The sequence below is a fragment of the Myotis lucifugus genome, unplaced genomic scaffold (genome assembly GCF_000147115.1).
Source record: "Myotis lucifugus unplaced genomic scaffold, Myoluc2.0 scaffold_358, whole genome shotgun sequence".
In the NCBI taxonomy this organism is placed as follows: Eukaryota; Metazoa; Chordata; class Mammalia; order Chiroptera; family Vespertilionidae; genus Myotis; species Myotis lucifugus.
In genome coordinates, this window is record NW_005871406.1 from 494,932 (window position 1) to 504,380 (window position 9,449).

Below are 9,449 nucleotides of genomic sequence, written 5' to 3' on the forward strand. Positions count from 1 at the left end.
TGAATTAAAACTTCCCACAAATGCTCTTTTTTGGCATGTAATTCAACTTTTTTAAAACATTTTTAAGTGTAAAAATATCTATGATGTTAATACCTTCAGCAAATTTGACATATGAAGTTTTGAAGCTTGTTGTCAATACAACAAAATAACATACATATCAAATCACATATATATCAACATATGTGTAACTCCATCTATTGAAAAAAAATCCACAGTATTAACTGGTACACCTATATACCTAGAAGTGGGACTATTGGACCATATTTGATCTTGAGAAAGAGCCATCCAAGTGAGGATCTGGGGGGAGACCATCTCCAATAGAGGAAGCATCCAGTATATACAATATGGTGGTGCTCAATAATTATTTGACAAATGAGGAATTATCTTTATAATTTTAAGTTTTCATATTTATTGTTCTTCCATATTTTCTTTTGTTAATTTTTTGGAAATTTTTCTATGAAGGTGGTCATACTTTAGTAGAAAAGATATTTTGTACATTGGGATGATTAACCCTTTGCTGCTGATATGGTGAATGCTCTCACATTTTGTTTATATTTTGACTCTTTTTTTTCTTACATTTATATTTAGCTTTATTCATCTTTATAATGCTTTTTAACTTTTATTATGTTTAGAAATATTCACTTTACCTAAAGATAATTAGTGTTTAAATTACCAACATTTATTTGTACTTCATCTTTTGTTTAAGTTTTTCGTTTAAAGCATTTGATACATCTTAACTTTTACGTGTTAGGAAAACATTTTTATTTTTTTAAAATGACTAAATAGTAATCAAAATACACTTAATTAAATAATTGACTTTTACCTGTCAATTATAAATGCTACCTCATCATATAGTAAATTATATATTCTTTAATGTAAATCCAGAACCTGTAATGTGTTCCTTTCAACTATTCCTCTCTGCCAGTACAAAGCAGTTAGTTTTTTTCCATCTTTATAATGCCATTGATATTTTTAGGACCATTCTTTATCAAAATTATATATAGAACAATGTAAATGAACAAACAAAACAGAAATAGACTCATAGACACAGAGAACAGACTAATGGTTACCAGAGGGAAGCGAGTTAGAGAACTGGGTAAAAAATATGAAGGAATTGAGAAGTATAGAATGGTATTTAGAAAATAGTCATGGGCATGTAAAGTATAGCATAGGAAATACAGTCAATACTCTGTATAATAAAAGCCTAAGTGACCCTTATGGCGTAATGACTAGAACAACCCGTCACTATGATGTGCACTGACCACCAGGTGGCAGACACTCAACTCAGTAGCTGCTCCCTGGTGTTCAGTGCACTTCCACAGGGGGAGCACCACTCAGCCAGAAGCCAGGCTCATGACCAGCGAGTGTAGCAGTGGTGGTAGGAGCCTCTCCCGCCTCCACAGCAGCACAAGAAACAGCAAGCTGAGTGGTAAGGAGCAGCAAGCAGGTGGGAGATAAGGAGCAAGGGGTCCCGGACTGAAAGAGGATGCAGGCCAGGCTGAGGGGCCCTTCCCCAGTGCACAAATTTCATGCACCGGGCCTCTAGTACTGTAATAACTATGTATGGTACAAGTTGGGTACTGGAAATATCAGGGGGGAAACTTTTATAAAGTATATTATTGTCTAATCACTGTGCTATACACATGAAAGGGATATAAAACAAGATTTAACTGCAATTTACATTTTTTAATTAAAAATTATCGTAGTTATTATCACCTATTATTAAAGATATATATCTTTGACTCAATTTCCCAAAGTTTTTGAATGGTCTTTTGATGGAACAAATAGAAAATTATACATTATATTTATAGGAAATATAAAGTTTAACTTAGGATATTCCTAAATAAATTTTGTGTTTGGTATAGTAAATGTGCTCTATTTTACCATAATGGACCTGTAATTAGTTTTTAAAAGGTACAGTGAATTTGTTCAAGTTTTCTAGGCATATAAAAATAAATATACAAATAATTATTTATATCTATCTATTTATCTATCTCTACCTATCTACAATCATCATCGTCATCTACCTAACACATATGTATATGTGTTTATTTAATTTTATTGGAACCAAAGTGCATGTGTTTAAATGTAGCTTCACCACATTACTGCTATGCTTTGATGGGCTAGATACTTTACATCTCTTTATCTTAGCTTTCTGTAAAATTGAAATATAGTTACCTACCTTATAAGTTGTTTTAAAGATAAAATGAGTTAGTTTATGCAAAATGATTAGAATAATGCACATAGTAAGCATTATAAATAATTTGTTGATGCTGTTATCATTCTTGGTGTTATTTTATTAACTACAATTTTCAAAGAAAAGCTAAATAGTGGTGGTGCAAGTTAGCATTTTTATTTGCTTCTTATAGTGGCGATAATACCCCCAGGATATTTTTCCATATTTTACTCATCTATATTTTTATATTATGAAGTATTTCAAAGAATGTTATAATCATTTTTGCATTTTGTACCTTAATTTATTGGTATATATCTCTAAAAAGTAAGATTTTTCTATATACCACAATATTATTAAAACAGCTAACAAAAGTAAAAATAATTTCATAATATTTTTTAATATCCAGTTCATATTTAAACTTTCCTAAAATCTTTTATATAGCCTAATCTTTGAAATATATATCTCATCAATGATTATGCATCACCTTTGGTTCTTATGTCTCTCAAGATTCAGTCTGGAATACTCTCTTTTAGATGACATTAGGGAAAATGTTCCACCTTTCCATTTGTCTGATTATTTGCTCATGACCTCATTTAACATGTTCCTATATCTCCTGTATTTTCTATGAACTTATAGTTCAATCTAATGTCTTAAAGGGGTTCCAGTTACAAACATTTTAAGGAAGAATACTTTCTATTGCATTATGTATCTTTTCTGGTTATCTGAGAAACTCATGTCAAAGAAGAATTGGAAGTGCAAAATATTTATTGGGAAAAACACTATGAAGTATAGAAGGGAGAGGCAACCAGTGTATGCTGAGAGAACACCAAACCCCACTGTAGATCTGACTTCTCTGAAAGGAGATAAGGGACAAAGGATGTTTGGATAGGAAGTTCTTCAGACTTCAGCACTACTCTGAGAATACCTTGGCCAGTCCAGAGCAGTAGGAAACCAAAGGGCAAAGATAGCCAATTATAGAAGTCTCACAGTGTGGTGAAATGGCCTGGCTCTAGTGTTCCTGTTGTGCTCAGTTATTGGTTGGAAGTAGCACAGGGTGAGCATGGCCTCAGTGTGACATTGTATTGGATACTGAAAGTCTAGCAGCTGGTGCCTGAAAACTAATAAGATATCAAGTAAGGTCTCAGTTTGAATGCATGTACAGCAGTGTCTTTTCATACCTCAGAAAAAGACTGTAACCAATCATGATGCAAGATCATTTGAGAAAACAAAATGAGAGCCAAGATTAAATAAATCTTTAGGATTAACCAAAGAACTTATATGCATACCAGTGGCCCGGTGCATGAAATCCGTGCACATTAAAAGGGAATTAATTAGAGGAAATATTTTAATATTGCTATTTGCCCTTTCTTTATAATAGAAGTGTCAGAGATGAAAGAAAATTAGTAAAATGTATATGAAAATCTCCCTCCTGTCAGAATCTGGGGCACGCTGTAGGTCCTAGAATCATGTCCCCACCCACCACCCTCAAGTGCTTCGAAAACATGGGAGACCTAGACCCGGCGGCCCTACCCCCATGGGTTAGACCAAGACCTGGTCAGACCCCCCCATCAAGCCCCTCCGGGCAGGGGGTGCAGCCTCAGGTCCCCTGGCCTGGCACTGAGGTGGGGGGCACCGCCTGAGGTCCCTGTCAAGCCCTGCCAGGTGGGGGGGCACGGCCTGAGGTTCCTCAACAAGCCTATCCAGATGGAGGCTATGGCCTGAGGTCCCCCGTCAAACCCCGCCAGGTGAGGGGCACAGCCTGAGGTCTCCTGTCAAGCCCTCCTGGGCAGGGGGTGCAGCCTGAGGTCTCCCATCAAGCCCTGCCAGGTGGGGGCCATAGCCTGAGGTCCCCTGTCAAGTCCCACTGGGCAAGGGGCGCAGCCTGAGGTCCCCTGGCCTGGCACTGCGGTGGAGGGTGTGGCCTGACATCTCCCAGCCCAGTGCCGGGGTGGGGGTGTGGCCTAAGGTCTCCAGGCCCAGCACCAGGGTGGGGGGCACAGCCTGAGGTCCCCTGGCAAGCCCTGTGGGGTGGGGAGCATGGCTTGAGGTCTCCAGGCCCGGCGCCAGGGTGGGGGGTGCAGCCTGAGGTCCCTTGCTCCTGCCAGGCGCCATGCAGCCTCAGGTCCCTGTTGTTTGGTTGTGATGTTACAGTGCCCTGGCTAATTTGCATATTCCTCTATTATATAGATAGATATGCATAACCCATGGACACAGACAATACTGCGGTGAAAGCCTGGGGAGGGGGAGGGACTGTGGTGGAGGAGGTCAATGGGAAAAAAAGGAGGACATCTGTAATACTTTCAACAACAAATATAATAAAAAGATAAATAAATCTTTAGGCCTTCTAAACCATGGTGAGTACTCCACCACCACCCAAGTCCCCATGAACCCCCAAAAAAGAAAATTAAAAAGGATATTTACAGGTTTCTAAGGTCCATCCCAATCCATTGGGTTAGAAGTCATGCTATCTAAAATCCTGAGAAAATACCACAGGAGCTAATCCAAGCCAAAGGAATTGAATTGAGTGCTTAGTCTTCTCCATATTCCCAATGGTTGATTATATTTAGAAACCACATATTTTCCTTTTCTTTGTTTTAGTGGACAAGCAATTTATTTAGGATGACCAAACCAGACTTGACCTTGATAAAACTCACATTGGACTGGGTTCCTGTACTGTATCCACCACTAATGAACTGCGTGATCTTAAATATATTATTTACCTTTTATGAGTTTCATTTTTCTCTTTTGTAAAATTAAGGGATTGGATTAGGTTGGCCTCTCAATTACCATATTTTATGATTTTGGAATAACCTGAAAAGCTAATTTCTCATGTGATTGAGAAGATCATAACATATCAGAGTAAACCAGAACCCCTCCTGTATTTAAAGATAGTCACAGAAAGGGCAAGCCCTTTCTCAGGTATGCATTTTAATTTCTTATTCTCCACACATCAGTTAGAATGCTTTAGAGAAAAAAAAAACCTTAAAATTGCTTAGTGCTTTGCCACTTGCAAGAATTTCATCTACTATTTATAGAAATCCTGTGACACAGATAGTGCAACTATAATCATACACATTTAGCAGATGAGCACAGTAAAGCACAGAGAGGAGTAAGACTTATTCAGGACAACACAGTAAAAAAAGAGCCAAAACAAAAATCAAAGTTTTATAATATGACTTCACTGAAGAAACTTCCTTATGGTACTCCCTGACCTTTATTTTCTAAAAATAATTATAATACTAGACACTTTGCAAGGCTGCTAAAACCGTGATCTGGGATCCATGAGAAAAAGGTTGATAGTGTTTGTGTAAGCTCAGCAGTGTGAACTGCCTGTGACTCCAGAGAGAGCACAAGTGATGCTAAAAGGCATAAGGAGATGCCTGCTGACTCAATCCATTTGCTCTTTCTCCTCTGCAGGATATTAGGAGCTCCGGGAGGTTTCTACGTGAAGCTACTCAACAGTTTTAGTCAAATTGAGACTAGGCCTTCTGGCTCATCCATACCCAGGCATTTTCCTAAAATGGGATAACAATTTGTTAAATGAATTGAACTTTATGTAGACATGTCATGATGAAGGGATAAAAATTAAATGGGAAACATGAAGTGATCAGAGAAATCACTAAATGTGTTTCTTGGTTTTGTAGCAGCAGTCCCTATATGTCATATCTGTGTTTTGTGTAGGCCTAGCACTCAAACCAAAGCCATGTCTTAGCCTCTTCGCCTCCCTGAGAGAGAAGAACAAAGGACCCTGCTCCATACCCAGCTCTATCACCACATATCAGCTGTCTTCTTATCACTATAGGCCAGTGGTTTTCATTCTGAGAGTGATTTTTCTCCCTCCCCAGTGGACATTTGTCAGTATCTGGAGATTGTTTTGGAGTTGTAACTGTGGGATAGGTTTTACTGGTATAAATGGATACTAGTAAAAGGCAAGGATGTTGCTACATGTTACATTATACAGCATAGCCCCCAACAGCAAGGAATTATCTGGCTCTAAATGTCCATAATCCTGAGAATGAAAACCCTGGTGTAGGCTGCAACCTTTCTGGATTTAATTTAGTTTGGGTGTAGTAGTAGGACAGATAGCTACAGGTCTTGCAGGACATTGAAATCTGAGTGGGTAAAATAGGGGATGCTGGTCTGAGGTTAAAGGCAAGTAGAGTCAGAGGTGACTTGCCTAAGAAGAACTAAGCAGAATCCCCCTCTCTCTTATATTGCTTCCAGGGAAAGAAAGGATAGCAAAACCAGCAGGAATTCACCTGTTGCTATGTAGAAAAGGTAACATAGTAATGAGCATTCTTTTTTTTTATAGTTGCTTAAACATTTGTATTTTTATTGAACTTTTTTTCCTTTTATTTTTTTATTTTTATTTCTTAATCTTTATTGTTCAGATTATTACAGATGTCCCTCTTTTTCCCCCCATAGCTCCCCTCCATCTGGTTCCCACCCCACCCCAGGCCCTTGCCACCCCACTGTCCGCATCCATAGGTACTGCATACATGCATATAAGATCTTTGTCCCATCTCTTCCTGCACCCCCCACACACACCCCTTTCCCCCCTGAGAATTGTCAGTCTGCTCCATTTCCATGTCCCTGATTCTATTACATTCACCAGTTTATTCTGTTCATCAGATTTTTTATTCATTTGATTTTTAGATTCACTTGTTGATAGATATGTATTTGTTGTCACTTTGTTGTTCATAATTTTTTTATCTTTACCTTTTTCTTCTTCTTCCTCTTCTCAAAGAATACCCGTCAGCATTTCATATAATACTGGTTTGGTGGTGATGAACTCCTTTAGCTTTTTCTTATTTGTCAAGCTCTTTATCTGACCTTCAATTCTAAATGATAGCTTTGCTGGGTAGAGTAATCTTGGTTGTAGGTTCTTGCTCTTCATCACTTTGAATATTTCTTGCCACTCCCTTCTGACCTGTATAGTTTCTGTTGAGAAATCAGCTGACCGTCTTATGGGTACTCCCTGAGCATTCTTTTTTAATGAAAGGAAGCCACAGAAATACAGTTTTCAAGCTCTCTTTTCTCCTGGTATCTTCAAGCTGTCTAAGCTCTTCCTCCCTGGAAAGAGACAACTTAATGGCATCTACCTTACCCTCTCTCTCTGGCAATTACCTACTTATTTCTTCTCCCCCCACTCCCTCTAAGAAAATTAAACTGGGTTAGCTATGTTTAGCCTACAAAGTGAAGGGAGTGTGAAGGTCTCTAATCACTTACTTATATAGTCTAATGGCTTGTGGAGGCCAAGAGATGAGTCATGTTCTTGTGGTGGTAGGAAAATGTGATGGCAGGACACACCAAGTTGCAGACTTCTGATGAACCAGGACGCCAACAGGCAGATAGTTACTGCGGATTCTTCCTACTAGACCCTGGCCTGACGTGGGGGGGGGTGCAGTCAAGATAAATCTAGAATTAAACTCATTTGGCAGGGGAGCAGGCGGAGTTACTCTGGCTGAGGGAGAGCCCCAGGGTCCAGACCCAAGTCACTGGGGGCATCATTATCACCTGTAGCCCGCAGGCTGAGGATGAGGGCAGACTCGGATCTGAACGATTCTGAACCAGGTCGAGCACAGTTGGGCTTCGTGGACTGAGGATTCCAAGGCTGTGTTCCTTAACGACTGCATCTTGATGTTCCTGAGTTTCCTGGGAGGCTCGGCTTCGGAGGAAGGTATCAAGAAACTGATAATGTGTCCTTTGAATTTGCTTCTGTGTTTGCTTCATCAATGTCTCTCATATTGAATATCTTAAGAGAAATACTGGAACATTTTGGTGTCCCCATGGACCAGGTTTTGCAGATTTAGGGAAATAAAGGCTATGGATCAGCTTGGAGTATTGTTTGTATTATTGGGAAAATTCTTCCTTTAGAAGCTTGTCGCTGGCCTGATTTTGAGAAATGGTATATGGAAAAATGAGGATAAGGAGACTGAAGTTTTCCATCCTTTGCAATTAGTTTGAGATCCACTGTTACCTGCTCTAAGACATAACAAAGCAATGGAAAATTATCAGTCTGTAAATGAAGCTGCAATTAAAAAAGTACCTGCCCTTGAAGACGAACTAACTATTCTTTGCTCTCAGATTGCTGAAGTTTTGCAAATGCAGGAACTGAAAAACAGTACTAATTCTGGCTCCTTTGACTTGACTTATGGGCCTGCTGGTTTGGGACAAGTGCCATCATTAGAAACTGCTCAACTGAGTGTCAAACCAGATCCATTTTCAAGTTCAGTGCTTCCTGCTCCTCCTCCTCCTCCTCCTACACAGCCCCCTCAGTTTTCTTCGCTGCAGCCTCCATGTTCTCTTGTGCAGCCAGAATATAATCGTATTTGTGACTCAGATAATTCAGCAACTGAAATGAAAAAACAACAACCAGGTGCCAGTAAGACCAATTATAGTCGTCATTCAAAAAACCAGAAAAACAAAGATGTTCCAAACATGTTGGATGTTCTAAAGGATATGAATAAGATTAAACTTCCTGCTATTGAACAGTCGCCTGGAAGTAGACCCATTCATAAGAGGAAAAGACATAGTTCACAGTGGGATCCTGTGTATTTAATATCCCAGGTACTTAATAGAAATTTGAGTTCCAAGAAGATGATTCCTTTGAGAAAGAAAATAGGGCTTGAGAGTCTTCTCCATTTTCTAGTCCAGAAACTTCAAGGATAAGCTCTAATAATTTTGGACATCACATTTGACAGTCAGAAGGATTGTGACCTAAAGGAAGAACTGACAAATACAAAAGGTGTCAGTGACCAAAGTGTGAGCAGCACAAGCTGTGTCTGCTCTTATAAGGAGAGATGCAGAGATACGCCAACATGATAATCTGTTAATGAAATTAAAGGAAGTCTGTGTGCCAGGATATATTAGTGCAGAAGTCTGAGAAGTCTTGACTCTTGAGAATACCTGTCTCTGGTTTTGGAAGATCCAACAGTTAACTGGTTATTGAGGATGGTTCTGTATATTGATTTTTTTCATGTATATTAATGTTATTAAAGGCTGAATACACACTTGGAATGGTTTTCTTATGAGCTAAATATTAAATGATTTAATGTTTCTCATTAGAGAATAGTAGGGTCTCACTTTAAGGTAACAGAAACTATTTGAATGGATTAAGAAATTAATGTAAGCTAAGTCTATATTGTATCACTCAGCAAATGACAGTATGTTTTTTAAAAAAACAATTTCTTAAAGCAGTTATTACATCCTAATTTAAGAGCCTTTAAATATTTTATTGCATGTTTCTGTGAACAGAAATCTACATATGTAT

The 9,449-nt window shown here is 38.7% G+C and overlaps 1 pseudogene; it reads left to right on the forward strand.

Moving 5' to 3' along the window:
* Positions 1-7,911: 7,911 nt before the first annotated feature.
* On the forward strand, positions 7,912-9,001 carry LOC102423228 (annotated as a pseudogene).
* The last annotated feature ends 448 nt before the right edge of the window (positions 9,002-9,449 follow it).